Genomic DNA, 21,141 nt, shown 5'->3' with positions numbered 1-21,141 from the left:
GGCCAAATACAATGACTCTGCAGGCTGAGTTTGACATCCCTGGTGTACAGTGTGTGTGAAATGAGAGCACATACTTGCTGCTAGGGCTGCACGATTATGGAAAAAATCATAATCACGATTATTTTGGTCAAAATTGTAATCACGATTATTAATCACAATTATTGATTTTCTTGCAGATTTTTTTGAGAAATATAACCAAGAATGAATTATATACGGGATGAGCAAAATAAAATGAATTGTAATAATTATGTAAAGGCAATAGCATGAAACTTAGGTGGACAGATTTCTGGCCAGAAACACCAGCCTGTCAGTATGTTCTGGCTTCAAGGACGCACTCAAAGGTAGGTCACTATTGCCACGATTAAATCACGATTGAAATCACGACATCGATTTCACAATTTTATCACGATTTTCAATTATTTTCGATGAATTGTACAGCCCTACTTGCTGCAGAGCTATCATAGCACTGTGCATGATACTGGATGTATTATCTAGGGGGCAGATAACCAATCAGACTCTCCCCAAAAAGTTCCGCCACGGTTTGTTTTTCAACATGAGTGACCAATGCATTCTTTTTCCGGAAGATCGTCCCTAGAGGTGTGTTAGGGCAGTGGTTTTCAAAAGTGGGGGCCAGGGACCCCTGGAGGGCCCCGTGAGGGGGTGCCAGGGGGGCCGCACGGACATGCAGACACGGAAATAGTGTGCGTGTGCACGTGAATCATATTCAATTCGTAGATATAGTGATACACGCATTCGTTGGTTGCTGTGTTAACTTAATCTAAATCATCATGGCTTTCACCATTACAGCCAGGAGAGACTCAACCAAAAGGGATTACAGTCAGCGGAAACAGAGATCAGATCAGAGATGTCAAGACAGATACTAAACTAGAACGCCTGGCTTTCCCAGCTACAATCAGGTGAGGGACTCAATCAAAGCTTACAGGCAGGAGAAACTACAAACTTGTTTTCCTACCTACATATTCATATTTAATTTCATTTTTGTTCTTATCTACTGTGAATCCTTTGCCTCTTTCATAACAGCATAATAAACAGCTGGCAATAACACAGTATCTAATTCAATGTTTTTCCTTCCTCGTGCACTCTGCAGGTCAAGTAGGTGAGGTTCATAAACAAAGCAAACAGATAGGCAGATGGATGCAAGCAAATGCATACACACACATGTGCACACGCACACACACACACACGCACGCACACACTCACACACACACACACACACACACACACACACACACACACACACACACACACACACACACACACACACACACACACACACACACACACACACACAGGGACGGATTATGACTCCATGGGCCCCTGGGCTAGGCAACAAGAAAGGACCCCTCTCCATGAAATGGCAAGGTTCCAAATGTTTAGGGTGTTTAGTGGAGATGTTAGAGATCCATTTTTTCAGGGGTTGGTGCGGTGCTGGTGCTGGGGATGGGGGTGCTGGGGTTCTCCCCCCTAGAAAATTTGAATATCAGTTACCGGTAGTTAAAAGTGCACCTTTTTATATATATTTTTAGGGCTTTTGCCTTTATCTTTGACGGGACAGTGGAGGAGAGACAGGAAATGAGTGGGGAGAGAGAGACGGGGAAGGATTGGCAAATGACCTGCAGCTGAAAATGAATCCTGGTCACAGGCGTAGCAACCCAGTGCCATACCGTTAGGTCGTGGCAGGGCCTTAAAAGTGCAATTTTAACACAAAATGAGCACATACAGTATATACTGTAGATCAATAATGAAGTGGGTTTTTTGTAGCATGGAGTCTTGGCTTCAGGGTCCCCTTGGCTCTTGTGCCCGTGGGCCTGGGCCCAGTAGGTCCATAGTAATCCGTCCTTGCACACACACACACACACACACACACACACACACACACACACACACACACACACACACACACACACATGTGCGCACATACACACACACGCAGATCAGTCTCATACTCTCAGCCACTAGAGAACCACCCACTCAAACACTATACAGCACACACACACACAGTGCGCTGTATCTCTGACTGCACCCACGCAGTGGATGAGCTCCATTATGTCAGTGTGACATGTGTGTAAACACCAGTTAATGCAGGCATAGAGGCGATTGAGTTCTCTGTGGGTGTGTTTGTGCTGTGCGTGGTGTGCTGTGCTGTGCTGTGCTGTGGTGTGTGTGTGTGTCTGTGTGTGTGTGTGTGTGTGTGTGTGTGTGTGTGTGTGTGTGTGTGTGTGTGTGTGTGTGTGTGTGTGTGTTAATAACAGTGCATACAGGCGTAGGCTGATGGGACGTTCAGCGACCTCTCCCATCCGAAAACAAACCAGGCTGCCAGGCTGGGGTACGTTTCTCAAAAGCGTAGTTGTTAGCCAGTTAGCAACTTGGGTAGTTGTCTATGGGCAATTACATTGCAAACAACAAAGTAGATAATATAATTAGCAACTATGGTTTCGAGAAATGCACCGCCAGGGCTAGCTTATTGGCAGTCACGTTATAGTGCCGTTTGTGTGCTTGAATGTGAATCATGGGCATGTACTGTAGATCATGCCGCGTGGTTGATGTTACTGTATGTACGACTGTGTGACTGTAGCAAAGATGATCAATATGGTAACCTCCTTAGCATGTGTCTCTGTGTGACTGTAGTGGGTTAAAATGGAGCTACGTAGGGGTCACATGTCCCAGGCCCAGGAAAAGAGGGGGCCCAGACCTGGGTCCTCATTACATTGTATTGGGTGGGGGGACCTTTTATGACTTTGTCTCTGCCCTCCCAACGCTGTCAGTGGCCCTTTATACTGCACATATGTGTGTGGAAATGGATGTGTGTGTGAATGTGTAGTTTGTGTATGTGTAGTCTGTGTGTGTGCGTGTATGTGTGTATGTGTGTGTGTGTGTGTGTTGTTGTTGTTGTTGTTGTTGTTGTTTTGTGGTCGAGAGCATGTATCAGGCCACTGGGGTTTGTGTCCCTTGTGGGTGTCCCATGTATGTTAATGGCCTGTCTCATTAATCTGTGTGTGGGATTGTGACAGGCAAACCAATCATGTGTGACATGCGTTAACAACATGCGTGGCAATTACAACAGGCCTGATCATTACACTAATGGGTGAGCAGGACATTACACATTACACTTACATTAACACTACTGATCTGGGACGCTGATACCTTTGGCTGGGCACAGGACAAAGCCAACTAAGAGGGCCCGCCATCCAATACATACAATGTAATGAGGACCCAATTTTGCCCCTCACACCCCCATCGGCTTCCCTGCAGAGGTACAGCAGTGTCTACATAGTGTATATATGACTACTTTCTTGTGTGTGTGTGTGTGTGTGTGTGTGTGTGTGTGTGCGCGCGTGCGTGTGTGTGTGCAAGTGTGGGTAGTTTTGTGAGTATCACCAGTAAAACCATATATTGTGAGTGTTTAGTTTGAGAAGTGTTTGATAGAGCATGTGTGTGTACGGACGTTTGTGTGTGAAAATGCATGTATATGCAGGGAGGCCAATAGGGGGGACAAAGGGGTCACATATCCCAGGCCCAGGAAAAGAGGGGGCCCAGAACTGGGTCCTCATTACATTGTATTGGGTGGGGGGACCTTTTATGACTTTGTCTCGGCCCTCCCAACGCTGTCAGTGGCCCTTTATACTGCACATATGTGTGTGGAAATGGATGTGTGTGTGAAAGTGTAGTTTGTGTATGTGTACTCTGTGAGTGTGTGTGTGTGTGTACTCTGTGTGTGTGTGTGTTTGTGTGTGTGTGTATGAGTGTGCGCGCGTGCGTGTCCACATATGTGTTGATTGAATCAGCATGAATCAGATTGTTTGTGTGACGCAGAGAGACAGTTGAATGTGTGTCTGTGAGACAGGAGGTAGCATGATGAGGAGACAAGTGTGTGTGTGTGTGTGTGTGTGTGTGTGTGTGTGTGTGTGTGTGTGTGTGTGTGAGAGAGAGAGAGAGAGAGAGAGAGAGAGAGAGAGAGAGAGAGATGGAGAAGTCTAAAATGTGTGTGTGTGTGTGTGTGTGTGTGTGTGTGTGTGTGTGTGTGTGTGTGTGTGTGTGTGTGTGTGTGTGTGTGTGTGAATGAGTGAGAGGGAGAGAGAGAGGGAGGGGGCAGGGGTCTGTGTGTGGGTGTGTGCATTTATAGTGTGTGTGTGTGTGTGTGTGTGTGTGTGTGTGTGTGTGTGTGTGTGTGTGTGTGTGTGTGTGTGTGTGTGTGTGTGTTGAAGAGGCCTGGAGGAAGATGAAAGAGCTCGTCCATCTCAGTGGCTGTTCAGCCTCTTACCAGCCTCAATAACACACACACACACACACACACACACACACACACACACACACACACACACACACACACACACACACACACATGCGCGCGCACACACACGAACATACTCTTGCTCGCATTGCTATCCTCAGGCTGCTGGCACCAGTCCACACACACAAACACACTCATACACAATCACACACACACACACACACACACACACACACACACACACACACACACACACACACACACACACACACACACACACACACACATATATGCATGTGCTCATGACAAACAAACACACACACACACACACACACACACACACACACACACACACACACACACACACACACACACACACACAATGATGAACACCTAAAACACAAATGCACACACACAGACACACACGCACACATGCAAATATGTAGGCACAATTTGTCCGACAGGCACATGTATTGTGTATATGCTCTCTCTCTCTCTCTCTCTCTCTCTCTTTTTCTGTCTCGCTTTCTCTCTCTCTCTCTCTCTCTCTCACACACACACACACACACACACACACACACACACACACACACACACACACACACACACACACACACACAGTCACACACACAGTCTCTCTCCTGAGGCAGTGGATGCGGCTGAACTAAAGTACATTACATCGGCCCATTCTATGATCCATCACACTAACTCCATTACTACAATGGCCTGCTGTGAAGCAGCACTGTGTGTGTGTGTGTGTGTGTGTGTGTGTGTGTGTGTGTGTGTGTGTGGGTGTGCGTGTGTGTGTGTGTAAAAGGGCACTCCTAGCCCTTCCTACACATCTCAGGCTTTTACTTTGGTAGATACTGCTGTCGGAACTACGTGCACTGAAGAGGGTTATTCTAAACCCTTTCAGCCCTTTCAAAATCAGTGCATTGTGTGTGTGTGTGTGTGTGTGTGTGTGTGTGTGTGTGTGTGTGTGTGTGTGTGTGTGTTGATAGGCACATGTGATCCTTTTCACTCTTGACTGTGTGCCTGCGTGTGTGTGTGTACAGATCTGACCCTTTTCACCAATTCAAAATCAGTATACTGTGAGTGTGCGTGTATGTATGTGTGTGTGTGTGTGTGTGTGTTTGTCTGTGTGTGTGTGTGAGAGACATAGACAGAGACAGAGAGAGAGAGAGAGAGAGAGAGTGTGTGTGTGTATGTGTGTGTGTGTGTTTGCGTCAGAGTTTTAACTTTTCCACCAATCACCTGCCAAGTACATTTAGATTTATAAATGGTAAAATGTGTCGCCTCATTTCACCTCAGCCCAAGCTGAATATTTGAATGGAGCGCACTGCAGATTTTATGTTGCTATGTACAGTATATTCTGTATCATTACGGTATGTTATAGACTAAAACTAGAAATGCACTCAGAGAGTGCAGACTTCCGCCAATTAAGTTGTTTGATAGAACATTTCACAATGTTACACCATGTTACACAAAACAAGTCTTTCGGCCTTGTTTTTGTGGAGTTAAATTCTGCCCTATCCTGCAATGGTGAAAAATCTTTTTTTTTTAATTGCTTGTGATTGTGATCCAGATCACCATCGAAATTTTAGGACTTGTTCCTTTCGTCAACTCTACAAAAATTTCATCAAAATCCATTCATAGGTTTTTGAGTTATCCTGCTGAAAGAGAGACAGACAAACAAACCAACGAGACCGAAAACATAACCTCCTTGGCAGAGTTAATGACATTATGACGTTATATGTGATGGCATTATGTTTGGAACAGTTGAATATGATACCGAATACTGAATATGAGTGATACTGGTAGATTTTGGAATCTTTTTGGTGTGTGTGTGTGTGTGTGTGTGTGTGTGTGTGTGTGTGCACGCGCACGTGCAGGGCCAGGGTGTATCCACAGCACTCCACCCACTCATCCCACTCTTACTCAATCACCAATGGATCTGCATATGAAGAGTTCAGATGCAAAACCCCCTAAGTGCCTTTTCAGAAAATAATCTTATTTCATTTTTATTTAATACAAAGCTATCAAAATTGCATATTTTTGTAATGTAATATAACTATATGTGTTATTAAGTACATGAATGTAAACAAAACCAACAATGGGGTTCTCTAAAAATATAGAAGNGCAGGTCTTCAGAAATGGAGTTAGGGGTTTTTGCATCTGAACTCTTCATATGTAACCTGTGTGTGTGTGTGTGTGTGTGTCACATTTACATGGTTTCAGCAATCCAGGTCCATTTGGGGCTCAGTTCCCTTCTCCCCTACACACACACCCTCTGACAACCACACATTCACACATTCTTCAATTCACCTCTCTGTCTCTCTGTCTCTCTCTCACCCACACACACACATCTCCTCTCGCTCACACACACACACCCCTAATCATATCTCTCACTCACTCTCTCTCTCTCACACACACACACACGTCCTCTCTCTGGGGCTATCCTGCTGCGTGTGCATTTATCGAGGCCCTTTGGCCCCCAGCCAAGGCGTGCTGCTCCATTCTGAAGGACTGCTGTGTGTGTGTGTGTGTGTGTGTGTGTGTGTGTGTTTCTCCCTCTGTGTATGTGTGTGTGTGTGTTTGCGTGTTTATGTGTGTGCATTTCTATGTGCATGTGTTTATGTGTGTGTGTTCTCCCTTCAGCAGTGTACGTAGAGCACAGGCAGAGCAGAGTGATTCAGAGGCACAGTGTGACGTCAGCTGAAGTCCATTGAGTCCTACTGGCTCTCTGCTTCTCTCTCTCTCTCTCTCTCTCTCTCTCTCTCTCTCTCTCTCTCTCTCTCTCTCTATCTCTCTCTCTCTCTCTCATGTCCATCTATATATGGAGTCAGTCCATATAGGCCTATCTCCCTGGAGTTTCTGTTTCCCTCTCTCCCAGCCATCTAGCCTACAGCCTACGTATGGAGTCATATATCTCCCCCCATGCAGACACGGAATCACCAGGAAGCTTTATGTCCACGAAGAAAATCACCACAGCTACCTTTATCTCATGCTTAAGTCCACAATACACAGGTGTGCGCGTTTAGTCACCACCACAGTCTTGTGTACACCTTTTCTGGCTCCCGGTGCTCTACAGTCTTGTGCTCCATGGCATTCACTGAGTCACCACAGGGGAATGCCTATGTATATGCACCAAATAACTGTAGTATTCTGTGCTGCAGTCCACTTGTGTGCACTTAATCTGCACAGGTATCATGTCCTGCTAAAAGTCCATCTCTTTCCGTGCACAGTAGCCTATATGTGCATGGAATTACATGCACACAACTGTGCTCTGCCACTAGCCATAACAATAGCATTGTTTTAGGGAACATCAAGGTGGAAGCTTACAGATGACAAGGCCAGTGTTCTTTTAGATTAAAGCTGCTGCTTCCCGCACTTGCTACACAACACTTGAGAACACAGAGAAGTATCTAGAACACGGGAGTTGTAAAATAGTTCAAATGTCCTCTGCCTGACACAGTAGGCTAACTTTTGACGTGTTGATTCAACACTTACAGAGTCGAATTTAAACATTCGCGGTGTTGGGTCAGCTCTTCCGATGTTGAATTAACAAAAAAATACTGTGCATGTTTACGAGCTACACGAGGCTGCTGACCGATCCTGCATTCACGGCACGAAAGTTGCTCAGCGCGTGCCAAATAAGCTTCAAACTGCCCATCGACAGAGTCGGCCGCCAAAACAGTGTGCGAGGCATCCAAAGCGCGAGGAAGAGGGAGCTCTCCAAGGTACTTCAGGGATAGCCTATGTCACCGGCAAATCCAATGCGTGTGGTCGGTAACGAGGTATAGCCTCAGACAAAATGTTGGCGTAGGCTACATATTATAGTTTTCTATGATTTGTCTGTTGAACACATGTTCAAATGACAGATTACAAAAGAAGAGAGGTGTTGTCATGCACCCGGGCAGTATGATAGCCATCATGTAGAGACATAGGCTGCCATAGCTCAGTAAAAACATAAGCACCGTGAGGTGAGCAGTGCACCTCCGCTTTCCGCAATGCTTCAGCCACCACAGATCATTCAACAACCTCACGAGGGAAGAACAGCCCTCTCCAACACACGAGACAATCGTTTCAGTTGGCTATGCAGCCTCATGCCAGGTGCTTGAATGGCCAAATGACATCGTCGCTTGTGTGCGTGTGTATTGTTTGAGTTCGTGATCAGACTACAAAGATACACGGCAACGGGACTTACCTTACACTTACCAAGGTGAGTGATCTTTATGCGCAGTCAGATGACCAAATCAGATCCCGAGTGAGAGGAACATAGGTGGGATTGCGACTGTCAAGGTTTGCACCACATCCTCCAACGCAATCTCATTCCCCGTTATCCACCTATTACATCAAACACTGTCAAAGCTCGGACACGATTACGCTCGCGGACTCTTCCTTTAAAGTCTTTGGATAGCGCCCCTTCCAAGTGCCAAGGGTGGTGAGGAAAACATCCACTCGACCGACAATGACTTTCACCCGCGAGGGATGTCGAGGACACTGCCGCTGTGAGTGATTCTCGCTCTATCTGCTCATGTGTTGGCGGACCCCTAGCAGCACACAGCAAACACAGCGACTGGTCGGGCACGCATGTGTGCGCGCGCATGAGTATTAACCCCGGCGCGCGAGTGTATTATTCCAGCGAATGTTTACACCGAGACTGTCACATATTTCGCTGCTGCGGTAAGAATGCCACCCACTGGTTTTCAGTCAGTCACACAGCACCGCGTAAATTGTGCACATAACCTACTTTCAGGTCCAGTAGGCCCAAGTCAATAATGAGCTCTGTCTAACTCAATTAGCTCTGTTAAACTCTGCCACGTCGGCCTTATGGTGTGCAGATCACGATGAAGCATGAATTTAAAACGGGTCCACGCGTGCCTCAGTGCAGGCTGCATTACTGTATTGCCTTGATGGCATGATGCGCAATATGCTCTCTGCTTGGAAAATACTGCCCTCGTGTGTACAACTGAAGTAACTGAAGGGTTGTGTACAATCCCTTCAACTATTTAATTTACGCAGTTACAGTAGGGTAGAGTAGCGTAGAATAGTAACATTTATTAATCTAGGAGGAAATGTGCTTAGTAGCATACATAAATACACAACACACAAGACATTATACACATAATTGCAAAACATATTACGTATATAGAACATGCCTACATACATTTAGTCAGGTAGTTCTCACAGAGCGAGAGAGAGAGAGAGAGAGAGAGAGAGAGAGAGAGAGAGACTACGCAGAGACATAGGAAATAGAGTCAAGTCCATAGGAGTACAGATAAAAGCGCAGGTGATGGGGGGGGTTCGAGTTGGCAGAGCAGCAACCTCCTCAGGGGAAATCGTGTGCAGGTGCAGGTGCGGGGGTTGGCTTATACAGTCCAGTCACCAATGGCGCTCTTTTTCTTTGTGTCCGTCTGTGTGGTGTTGACATGGGCCTGGGGATGAAGGACCTCTGTCTGACTGTAGACTGTAGACTGTCTGTCCTGCAGGGGATAGCATGGAGTCTAGCTGAACAGGCTTCTCTGGTTGGCAAATTTGGGTGCAGGGGGTGATTGTTGTTGTTTATTAAAGAGCCCAGTCTGCCCAGGGCCTTCTTCTCAGTTGTGGTGAGAGTCTCCAGTTGTGCCCACCACCGACGCAGCTTTCCTCAGCCTGTCTAAGTGTCCAGCATCTCTCTTAATGCTAACGTCCCAGCAGACCATAGCACAGGAAAGCACACTGGCCGAAGTTTGTTGCAGACATTGAAGTATCTCAGCTTCCTCAGGATGTATGAGCCTGCTCTGGCCTTTCTTGTAGAGCGCATGTGAGTTTGCAGCCCAGTCCAGTTTATTGTCCAGATGTACCCCTCCATGTAGGCCTATGCAGACTGTCTCACTGTCTCCCCCTCAATAGAGACAGGCAGCAGTGGTGGGGTGCATGCCTGATGTCAACCACCATCTCCTTGGTTTTGATGGCGTTCAGCTGCAGCTTGGTCCGGCACCATGTGACAAAGTTCTCCACCAGTCCAGTGTACACCTCCTGCCCATACCTGATACACTCATCAGCAGGGCCGCCGCCAGACATGTTGGGCCCCATGAACGTTTCGAATTTTGGGCCCCCTGTCAGTGCTGTCAGCTTGGGCCCTTAGAATCTGTAATACAGTCCCCGGAGCAATGTCTGGCCATTGATGAGGCTGCAGGAGAGAGCAATAGTTTATTTACCCCTACCCCCATTCTACTGGATTTGAACATGTGACCTTCTCAACTCAAGTTAGGCCACAACTGGTTCATAAATAAACACATGGACCTACCTGAAATGACTCTGGTGCTTTAACTTCATACCTCCACTATCTGCATTTGTCCTTCAAACAGACTGAAATCCTGACCAGTCACATTCCTGTGGGTTTGGGACATGCATGTCATAGGTTAGGCCCCCATCACTGCCTGTTCTGATCAATGTCCAACCAATCAGTTATATTGATGAGATACAGAGCTCTATAGCAAATAAACTGCACAAGAATTGCGGGTATCCTGTGTCTATCAACACTGACACAGTGAAGAAATGTTGTTATTGAGTACAGGCCCTACCGTATACTGCAGCCTCTAAATAAAAACTTCACAAGACAATGCATAGACCTACAGTCTCCGTCTCTGTCTCTGTCTCTCTCTCCACACACACACACACAGACATACAAACACACACACAAAACTGGATTTAACATGCCCTACATAGAGTGAAAGTATGCGTTAAGCAGGCAGAGAATCACAGCGCTATACTGTATGTAGGAGGGGAGAGCAGGGCATTTGTAGCCTGGCGACGCCATCCTACTCCACCCAAAGATTTTGGCTCCGCACATCGTCTGGCAAAAGCCTCCAGCTCGGTTCTCTCAGCGTTTAGCCAATCAGCAGACAGTTGAGACTGGTGACGCAGAACTCACCCGCCAAGTCCATTACTGATTGGTTAAAGTAACTTCTTTTGTTTTGTTATTTGGTGGGGACCATTACTGCATGGTATGGGAACTGCTCTCAAGCCAACAGGAGAGCTCTACAGAGGGTTGTGCGTACAGCTCAGAATATATGCGGCTGTGACTTACCCTCCATACTGGAGCTATTTGAGGGAAGGAGCATCAGGAAGGCAAAGAAAATCTTGGCTGATCCTAGTCACCCCAACCATGGACTGTTTACTATGTTACCATCTGGGAAACGGTACAGAAGCCTGAAATCTCATACTACCAGACTCCAAAGTAGTTTCTTCCACCAAGCAATAAGATTACTGAATTCATGCTGAAGACAACAAGGCACTTTCTTTGCACTTCCCCCCCCCCCCCCCCCCCCCCCCCCCTCTTTTTTATTTTTAAAATCTTTTTGAGGACACAAGAAAAACACAACAATTTTTACTCTTTATAGGCTTCAAACCTATAATAAGACGTAATAAACTAATCTTGAATCTTGAATCTTGAATCTTGGTGTTGGGTCCCTATTATGACCATGGCAGGCCGTATGGAGGGCACTATCAGTGTTTTGCCCTGGGGCCCTGTGTGCACTTCTTCCGCCACTGCAGAGAATTCTCTTCCTTTTGTGAAAAGCGCACATCTTTTCTTACCATGGCCCCTTTGGCTGACTGATTTTAAGGAACGTTCTTATTTCAGTAGTAGGCCTAGTTAGTTCAGCTATCAGTTAGAGCACATGTTTTTCTGGCAACCTAAAACAGAGTAACTGTTATTTCAAGACTTTTTCCACATTCTTACAGTTCTGGTCTGCAAATGATTAAATGCACTTTAATGCCACAGCATGACAGCAACCATTTTTGATTTTGTGTTGTGTATATTGTCTGTTAGACAGACTCAAACTAATTTTGATTCTGTCCCAAAAATAATGCAGTGCAGAACGCTGGCACCCATCCTCTCGCTCTCAACACTCAGCTGCTTATTGGTTGACAGACAGCCCATTTACCCAGAGACATTTGAAAACAATTTTGCTATTGGCTGACAGACTTTCATTTTTTCAGTATCGAAATACGGCACCGGAAAACTGTTAATGTTTTGATTCCAAGTAGCATCGGAGCATTTCAGTCTGTGCCAGAACTGGACCGAAATTCAGTACCCAGTCCTAGGGGAGCTGCCACAAGAATACACATTTATCATCAGAAAATTAGTCCAATTTGCACATATACTACCATAAAATAAAATAAATAACTCAGTTTGATCAGGGCTTACCAGAGTTACCACCGTCAGGCTCTGCATAGCCTACATGTATTATCAACGCAGCAGCTGAGACTTTGCTTTTAAGGAGGGCATGAAACGATGGGACATCAGCCCTCATCACCATCCCTCGCCCTGTTTTGTGGAAATAGAGAGACTGTCACAGATACTGTTTCTGTTTTTTCTTCATTAATTTTTTTTTTATTTTTTGTTTCAGTCTTTCCATCAGGCAGCTTGTGGTGATGACTTGGCATGATGATGTCACAGATAACGTCTCCAGGTAAGGTGGGGGGTGTTGCAGGCTCCTTTTTATAGTATGTGTGCAGTGGTGTGATACACAGGGCTTCTGTTTTGCATACTTCACACCTTGGCTTTGGCTTGTGCATAGCGGAGTGGGAAGCAGGTTAGAGTGGATGTGGGGGTGCGGTGCCACCACTTTTTTGTGAGAGCCAACTGTTGTGCATGATTTCAGGTGGCTGGGTATGCAGGCAGGGTCAGATTAAGATGGCCTGCAGCCATATCTAGCCTGTGGGGGGGGGCCCTGGCAAATGGGGAGGCCCTAGGCTGCAGCCATATCTAGCCTGTGGGGGCCCCTTGGCAGGTGGGGGGGGGGCCTAGGCCGCAGCCATATCTAGCCTGTGGGGGGGCCCTAGCAAATGGGGGGGCCCTAGGCTGCAGCCATATCTAACCCGTGGGAGCCCCCTGGCAGGTGTGTGTGTGTGTGTGTGTGTGTGTGTGGGGGGGGGGGGGGTTGTGTGGTGGGGGCCCCCTGGCAGGTGGGCTGCAGCCATATCTAGTCTGTGGGGGGCCCGGCAAGTAAGATGGCCCTAGGCTGCAGCCATATCTAGCCTGTGGGGGCCCCCTGGCAAGTGGGAGGGGCCCTAGGCTGCAGCCATATCTAGCCTCTGTGGGCCCCCTGGCAGGTGGGGGGCCCCTAACATATCTAGCCTGTGGGGGGCCCCTGGCAGGTTGGGGGGCCCTAGGCCGCAGCCATATCTAGCCTGTGGGGGGCCCCTGGCAAATGGGGGGCCCCTAGGCTGCAGCCATATCTAGCCTGTGGGGGCCCCCTGGCAGGTGGGGGGGCCCTAGGCCGCAGCCATATCTAGCCTGTGGGGGCCCCCTGGCAGGTGGGGGGGCCCTAGGCCGCAGCCATATCTAGTCTGTGGGGCCCCCTGGCAAATGGGGGGTGGGCTGCCTAGGCTGCAGCCATATGCTGTCTGTGGGGGCCACCAGCAAGTGGGAGGCCCCTAGGCTGCAGCCATATCTAGTCTGTGGGGCCCCCTGGCAGGTGGGGGGGCCCTAGGCCGCAGCCATATCTAGTCTGTGGGGCCCCCTGGCAAATGGGGGGGCCCTAGGCTGCAGCCATATCTAGCCTGTGGGGGCCCCCTGACGGGGGGTGGGGGGTGGGGGGCCTAGGCTGCAGCCATATGCTGTCTGTGGGGGCCCCCAGCAAGTGGGAGGCCCCTAGGCTGCAGCCATATGTAGCCTGTGGGGGGCCCCTAGGCTGCAGCCATATGTAGCCTGTGGGGGTCCCTGGCAGGTGGGGGGGCCCTAGGCCGCAGCCATATCTAGTCTGTGGGGCCCCCAGCAAGTGGGAGGCCCCTAGGCTGCAGCCATATGTAGCCTGTGGGGGCCCCCTGGCAGGTGGGGGGGCCCTAGGCCGCAGCCATATCTATTTTGTAGGGGCCCCCGGCAAGTGAGGGGCCCCTAGGCTGCAGCCATATCTAGCCTGTGGGGGCCCCCTGGCAGGTGGGGGGGGGGCCCTAGACTGCAGCCATATCTAGTCTGTGGGGGCCCCTGGCAGGTGGGGGCTCCTAGGCTGCCGCCATATCTAGTCTGTGGGGGCCCCCAGCAAGTGGGGGGCCCCCTAGGCTGCAGCCATATAGCCATATCTAAGTTGTGGGGGCCCCTGGCAGATGAGGGGCCCTAGGCTGCAGTCATATCTAGCCTGGGGGGGGGGGGGGGGCAGGCAAGTGGGGCATTACTTGGTGCAGGCGAAGGTTTGGGGGTGGCACCTCTCTCATCCACTATTATCTGCATCGTGTAGGAGGCCTTGTCATGTGGCCTTAGTGCAGTCCAAGGGGAGGGTGGTGGTGGTGGTAGGGGTACAGTACCATTACCCTCCTCCTCCTCCTCTTCCTCCTCCATCTCCTCCACTAGTTCCCAAACCTCCAGCATCCTCTTCTTTAGTGAGGTGCAGGACCAGGTGAGGATGTGGGCGCAGTACCATTACCCGCTTCCTCCTCCTCCTCCTCCTCCTCCTCCTCCTCCTTCAGAGAGGGGGTTAGATCTTTGAGTGGCATGTGGCATGTGTCAGTGACATGCGGAAGTGCCGCAGTGACATGTCCATTGATTTTATATTAACCACAGACTTATACTAATTATTATCAATAAGTGTAATAATATTTATTAATAGAAAAGTATTATTTTAAATTATTTATGTATTCTAGGTCTGTAATTACAACAGTTAACGGGCATGTCAAGCGCCGTCACGGTTGGCATGTCACGTTGGTTACTATGGTTACAGTGGCTACTACGATATCAAACTGTGCCTAACCCTAAACTTATTCCTAAACCTAACCTGTCAGTGAAAAAATGTGTGTAAACCAACCGAACTGTGCCTAAACCTAAACTAATTCCTAAACCTAACCTGTCGGTGGAAAAATGTGTTTTATAGTTGCATGCCAGTGATGCCACTTCTGCATGTCGATGTCGAACTGTGCCTAAACCAAACTCATTCCTAAACCTAACCTGTCAGTGAAAAATGTGTGTACACCAACCTATAAACATGCCGAACTGTGCCTAAACCAAAACTCATTCCTAAACCTAACCTGTTAGTGGAAAAATGTGTTTTATAATAGCATGTCAATGATACCACTTCCGCATGTCACTGGCACATGCCACATGCCACTCAAAGATCTAACTCCTCCTCCTCTTCCACCAGTCCCCCAGAACTCCAGCATGTGTCATGGCATGCAGTCTAGTGCCTCATGGTGACTTCTCATATGGCTTTAGTGCTGTGCAGGTGAGGGTGGAGGTCCAGGTACAGCTGTAGGTGCCACAGGTCTCGGGGAAGGTGGGGAAACGCAGGACGTCCCGGTAGCGGCTCAGCAGCAACGTGTAGTGCAGCAAAGTGCAGTGCCTCCCAACGGTTGGACGCCGTCGGGGTGCGCAGGCATCGCTCAGCCCCACACCTGCCTGCGCAGAAGAGGAGAGGAGAGGCGGAGAGAGGAGAGGAGACAAGAGGAGAGGAGGGGAGAGGGGAGGAGAGGAGAGGAGGAGAGAAGAGGTGGAGAGAGGAGAGGGCAGGAGAGGAGGAATAAAAAGATAACACAGGGGAGGAGAAGAGAAAATAGAAGAGGAGAGGTGAATTCAGAATTGTGAAGTGCTAACATGTTGTTGACATGATTTCATGTTTACATGTTGTTTACGTGTTTTCAAAGTGGAATTAGGTTTTACTAAATTGAGTTAATTCAGAATGAAATGTCCCATGTAGCCGAGGCCATTGTCTATGATCTACAACAAACTGTACACATGTAGGCATATGAAAAGGGTGGGGGGCAGGCATGGTCACACACACATAAACTAATAACATTTCAAAATATTATATGAAGAAGGCACGGGGGGAAAATAGGCATGGTCACACACACAAAAACTAATAACATTTCAAAATATGCTGAGTTACATGGCATGCTATCTTAAGTGTTTCCGGTTTGAGGCTAGTACGGCGTAAGGCATAGAAAGTGCAGCAACTTTCTTAATTCCAGAGGAAAAGTTGGCCTCCTCATAGAAGGGGCTGCTTTAAAATGGGTCCTGCATGGCATTAGTACACATCGCTTTACGAGTCAAGTCAATGCGATTTCTATTTCAAAACAACAGAGGTTGACCCAAGGTGCTTTACTCGTATGTGACACACAATGAAAAGATAAAACCCACATAGAAGAAAAAGTTGTTAAAAAAACCCAAACCATTACAATGAAAAATATGAAATATAAAAAATGTGCATGGAAAGCAATTGACCATTTTTAAAAATGGCTATGATGTGTGTGTGTGTGTGTGTGTGTCTGTCTATGTGTGTGTGCGTGTGCGTGCTACCTGTCTGATGTAACGTTTCATCTCCAGGGTCTTGGAGAACTTGACATGGTGCATCTTGGGAGAGCTGAGGGACCTGGTGTGCGGCCAGTAGTTCTGCCTCAGGGACAGCTTAATGGTGTATGGGCTGTCATTGTTCCCTTGCACTGAACATTAACAAGAGAGAGACAGGACATTATATATATGAAGAGCTTCTTTGTAAAATTATTTTGGAACATATTGTATGGGGAAATTGATTTTTTTGTTGGGGACTCCCATAGACATATAGATGTCTATGGGACATTATTAGCCTGGGAACTCCCATACTGCCTTCAATTCTACACAATCGTTCCGATCTGAAAGACAGTATGGAAGCTATGATGCAAAACGGCCCAGATCATGGTCCCTGTCTCTTTCCAATCAGAGAGCGGGACGGGTGTGTCATAATAGGCAAGTATTCCGACCTTTACAGTGTCTCTGTCCAATCAGGGAGCAGTGCAGGGTGTCATAATGGCTAAGTTATTCTGCCCCCTACGGAATTTACAGTAGGCAGGTCACCAGACCAGGATTTTTTTGCTCCCACTTTTTTATTTTTGCGTAATGTTTCGGGTGAACAACCTTCAGACTTGGTTGCCATTAGTCATTCCATTTCTTTATAGGCTACTGTACGTTGGGAAGCTATGATGAGGTCATGGGAGAGTTTGTTCAGAAAAGGTTGAGAACCACTGTACTAGGGGACAGAAGATTAAACAGTCTTACCGTACTCCGGGAAGAATCAGAGCAGTTGTTTGGAGTGCAGGCCCAGCAGGTTAGCTCCCTTGGTGTAGTACTTCAGGACGTTGCTCAGTCTCACGTTTGGGCACCTCACACAGTGCATGTTTCTTCCTGTGGTAATACCTGGGTCAAATAATCTTAATACAATAAAGCAACAATCATATGTTACATGATGTTACATACATTGCTTCATTTTATTGATTTCTATGGCCATTCACGCCCCCACCCCCCTTTGAAGCTACAAAATTAGGCTACAGCAGTGTAGCCCAAGTGCAATGAATGCAGGGTTTTAAATACCCTACAGTGCTTTGGACCTGTGATGTGAACAGACAGCAATGTTGCGCAGACAATGTGCAAGTAAAACGCAGCATCCATTTAATCCGAAATCATTCCGCGTACCTGTGAGCGTACCTGTGTATGAGCATGAGGCGCTTTCAGGGTTGATTTTGCGACTTGCGATGTTCATTGCACAGTCTCCCAGGCTGGCGCGACTGAATGATGGAAAATGGAGGCCGACAGGAGAGGGCCAGGCCAGACTGACAAGCTGACGGTGGAAGATACAATATTAGAGTTCTAGGTGTCACAAAGGATGGATGGCGCGTCATGATCAAACTGATCCTTTTTGCGTCATCCACGGCGCAACCGATCGAACCCATTCCATTGAGATGGAATAATGGCCTTCTGGCAGAGAGGAAAGAAGAAGAGAGCGGAAACAGCTGCCTCTATGGCGTCACCGCGCCGCCATTTTGATTTTGTTAGATATGGACGTTCCATGTAAATAACACAATGTTCAGACTCATACATGAGTGAGGAATGAAACCGTGTGTTGTTTTCTCTGTCGACCACATTTTCATCAAATTCACTTATTTCGCATTGTATTCATTTGATACGGGATTAATAGTTGATTTCTACGTTTTATTAAAAAAAAAACCCGTGATGACTGGAAACGGCAACTCTACAAAAAAGTTCCTTTTTGGGAACTTCTAGACGCAACGCTGACTCTTCCTGAAAAGGCAAGTGGCTTAATGTTTTTGTATTGCATAAATATGACAAGTAACTATCCACTTAGCAGTAAGTTCGTCATTATCTTTTATATTCGTCATCAAATGGATTTAATAATATTATGGTTGTATTCATGGATCTTTCTGGACAGTGGGTGATGTGTGTCGGCCGTTAACGTTAGCATATCTCCATGGACAGCTAAGTGTCTATGATGTTAAATTATTAGGCCTATGTTGAGTATAACTATTTTATTCGTAAGTATAAAATGGAAGTTAACACATCTCCTCCCAGTCGTTGTTTGGAATTTTAGCCTTAGTCTCCCGGCCAGTTTCATAAATTTTCATCAGCCAGCGAACATTTTGTCCGATGGGCATGTGTAATTTCTAGAAGTGCTAGTTCTTCAGAAAAAGGATACGTGCCTAAGTACACTAAACCAACGTTAGTTCTGCTGGCTGTGTTGTTCCGGTTTTTATTCCAAACTTCCATTTTCACTCCTAATGTTCACCCTGACGTGAACAGGAAATGTGCATGATATCATTTGACTGTTGTAGGCCCCTAGAGTACTTCTAGGTGTTTTCATGACCGATGTCAGTTAACTTTTTGGGAGCCAACGCATGTGAGGCGAAACGTGTTTTTTACCTGACTTGGGAGTCAAATGTTTTGAATGTCTACTATACATTGATTAAGGCATTTTCACGCACGAGCAGGAAACAATGATACATTACTAATACTTAATTCAAGTCAGTGGCAGGAAATGATAAACCATAACCAGCAACGCATTAATTACAGCAATGCATTACTATTTTGCAACTCAGAGAATACCTTAAGTTTGGCAGTTTTTTAGCAACTCAGTCAACATTGCATGTAAGCTTAACACAATAATGCATATTTTTCTTTTTTTTGTGTCACTCTCACCACATATGGCAGATTTAGTGTGAAGAGCCACCTGTACAAGATTCCTGGGACAGCAGAACATGCACCTCACGCACTACCCTGGCACCCTGGCTGAACAACCCGCAGCACATCATCTCCAGCTGAGAGGGGGACTCATACATTCATTTGAAATCAGCTCTACTGAGGTGAAATGATCAAGAGTCAAAAGCATGCTGAAGAGATAAACTTGATGATGGCTATGTTTATTTAATTAGCATTGTTTATATAGATTAACACATTCTTGTAAAAAAAAAATAATTAAAAAAAAATTAGTTGTCGGGAGCAAGATAACATGCACTGCTCCACCTGGGTGTCTTCAGCAGTATGCACAGCCCGTCGTTCATTGCAACCTGAAGCTACTGTAGGCCAGGGGTCCCCAAACTTTTTTTAAATCTGGGGGCCACATTATTGTTCCTGACTGTGATCAGGGGCTGGAATCAATACCAATCATGTAAAAAAGGTGTGTGTGTGTGTGTGTGGGTGGGGGAGGGGGGGGGGGGGGGGGGGGGTCAAAATTCGATGTCAATTTCATTAATTTCTTGATTTCTTTGTTTTCATGGCTTTGGCGTTCTGATTGCCCACCTTCAGTTGAAATTTTAATCCTCATCAATAAGTATGTATTAACAAGGAACTCTTTGCAGGACAGACAGAGCTGGCGGAACATATAACAGCATCCAAATTCACACTCTGATATACTGCAGATTTTAAGAGTGCCAGGACATGTTTCCCTTTAGAAATGTGGGGGTATTGGCATCTAAAAATGTGTTCAATTTGCTCTTGTTGTACGCTGTAATACAACACTTGGTGGGAATAACCCATCCCTGAACTGCTTATATCTGAAAAAAGGTGTATTTCTCCTTGAGTGTATCTCTGTCCTCCTCGTTTGCCTCCCACAGCGTAACACAACTCTTGCAATCAAATTTTGGCAGAGGCTCTGAAGGCCAACATAGCCAGCAAGGTACACTGACACATTTGCCCTCAATGACGTCCAGCCCCTTCATGAACTCTGTGTTGTCCAGTCCAGGGAATGTGGGTTCCTCATCAGTAGACTGTAACGTGAGGCATGGTCAGTGCGGTGCATGGATGGGGAGTTGCCATCTGCGATGACTCAGTGCAGCTCTACAAAATCATTGCAATGAATTACAGACTTACAGTATACTAATCATGTGTGGACACTTTTTGTTTTTGAAAGGGTGTTTCGTGTACCCTCGTGAGGCATGGTCAGTGCGGTGCATGGATGGGGGAGTTGCCATCTGCGATGACTCAGTGCAGCTCTACAAAATCATTGCAAAAGATTACAGACTTACAGTATACTAATCATGTGTGACACTTTTGTTTTTGAAAGGGTGTTTCGCCTACCTCAAACAAATGGGACAATTGCAGCAATAGGTGTATTTCCTCCCGGTTCGCAATTTGTATTTCTCCCAAATGTCATTAGATAGTCTAGCACGGCCTGCCTGTAGTCTAATCGGAATTGCTGAGGGTCTGGATTGTCCCTGTGCCCGCCCCTTCGCTCTATGATCACCCCAAAGAAGTGTTCCAGGCAGTCCTGGTTGAGGTGCCTCGTAAATAGAAACTGAAATCCTTTCTCTGTGAATGCAAATGACAAAACAGTACATTGGCCAACAGCAGAAAACATGCAGTGGTGGACAAAGCTCATTAGCATTAGCAAAGCTCAATTTGAATAATTATGCCTTATTGCTGCTACCTTTCAATTCAGCCCAGATTTCCTTGATTGCTCTTAGGTTATGCCTCCAACCATTTAGGCAATTCAAGCTGTTGCCACTGGCACATCTGACAGATGCCAGCCAGTTAATACTCTCATTGATAAAATCAATATGTGTCTCTCTGAAGGCATCCTTTTGTGTGTGTGCTGCTGGACAATGTGCTACTGTTTAAAAGCAGTCAAACATCTGGTTAAAGTGGG

The 21,141-nt window shown here is 46.9% G+C and overlaps 1 long non-coding RNA gene across 1 annotated transcript; it reads right to left on the bottom strand.

Annotated features, from left to right (window-relative positions):
• Positions 1–14,413: 14,413 nt before the first annotated feature.
• LOC134441209 (uncharacterized) lies at positions 14,414–17,800 on the bottom strand. Its single transcript, XR_010033120.1, has 4 exons — positions 17,691–17,800; positions 17,265–17,416; positions 16,530–16,672; positions 14,414–15,632 (listed from the first exon to the last, which is right to left on the bottom strand). It is a non-coding gene; the product is annotated as an uncharacterized LOC134441209 (long non-coding RNA).
• Positions 17,801–21,141: the final 3,341 nt, after the last annotated feature.

Source organism: Engraulis encrasicolus, chromosome 24 (assembly GCF_034702125.1).
Source record: "Engraulis encrasicolus isolate BLACKSEA-1 chromosome 24, IST_EnEncr_1.0, whole genome shotgun sequence".
NCBI lineage: Eukaryota > Metazoa > Chordata > Actinopteri > Clupeiformes > Engraulidae > Engraulis > Engraulis encrasicolus.
Note: the sequence above shows the minus strand (reverse complement) of the source record. Positions and strands in the feature narration are given on the sequence as shown.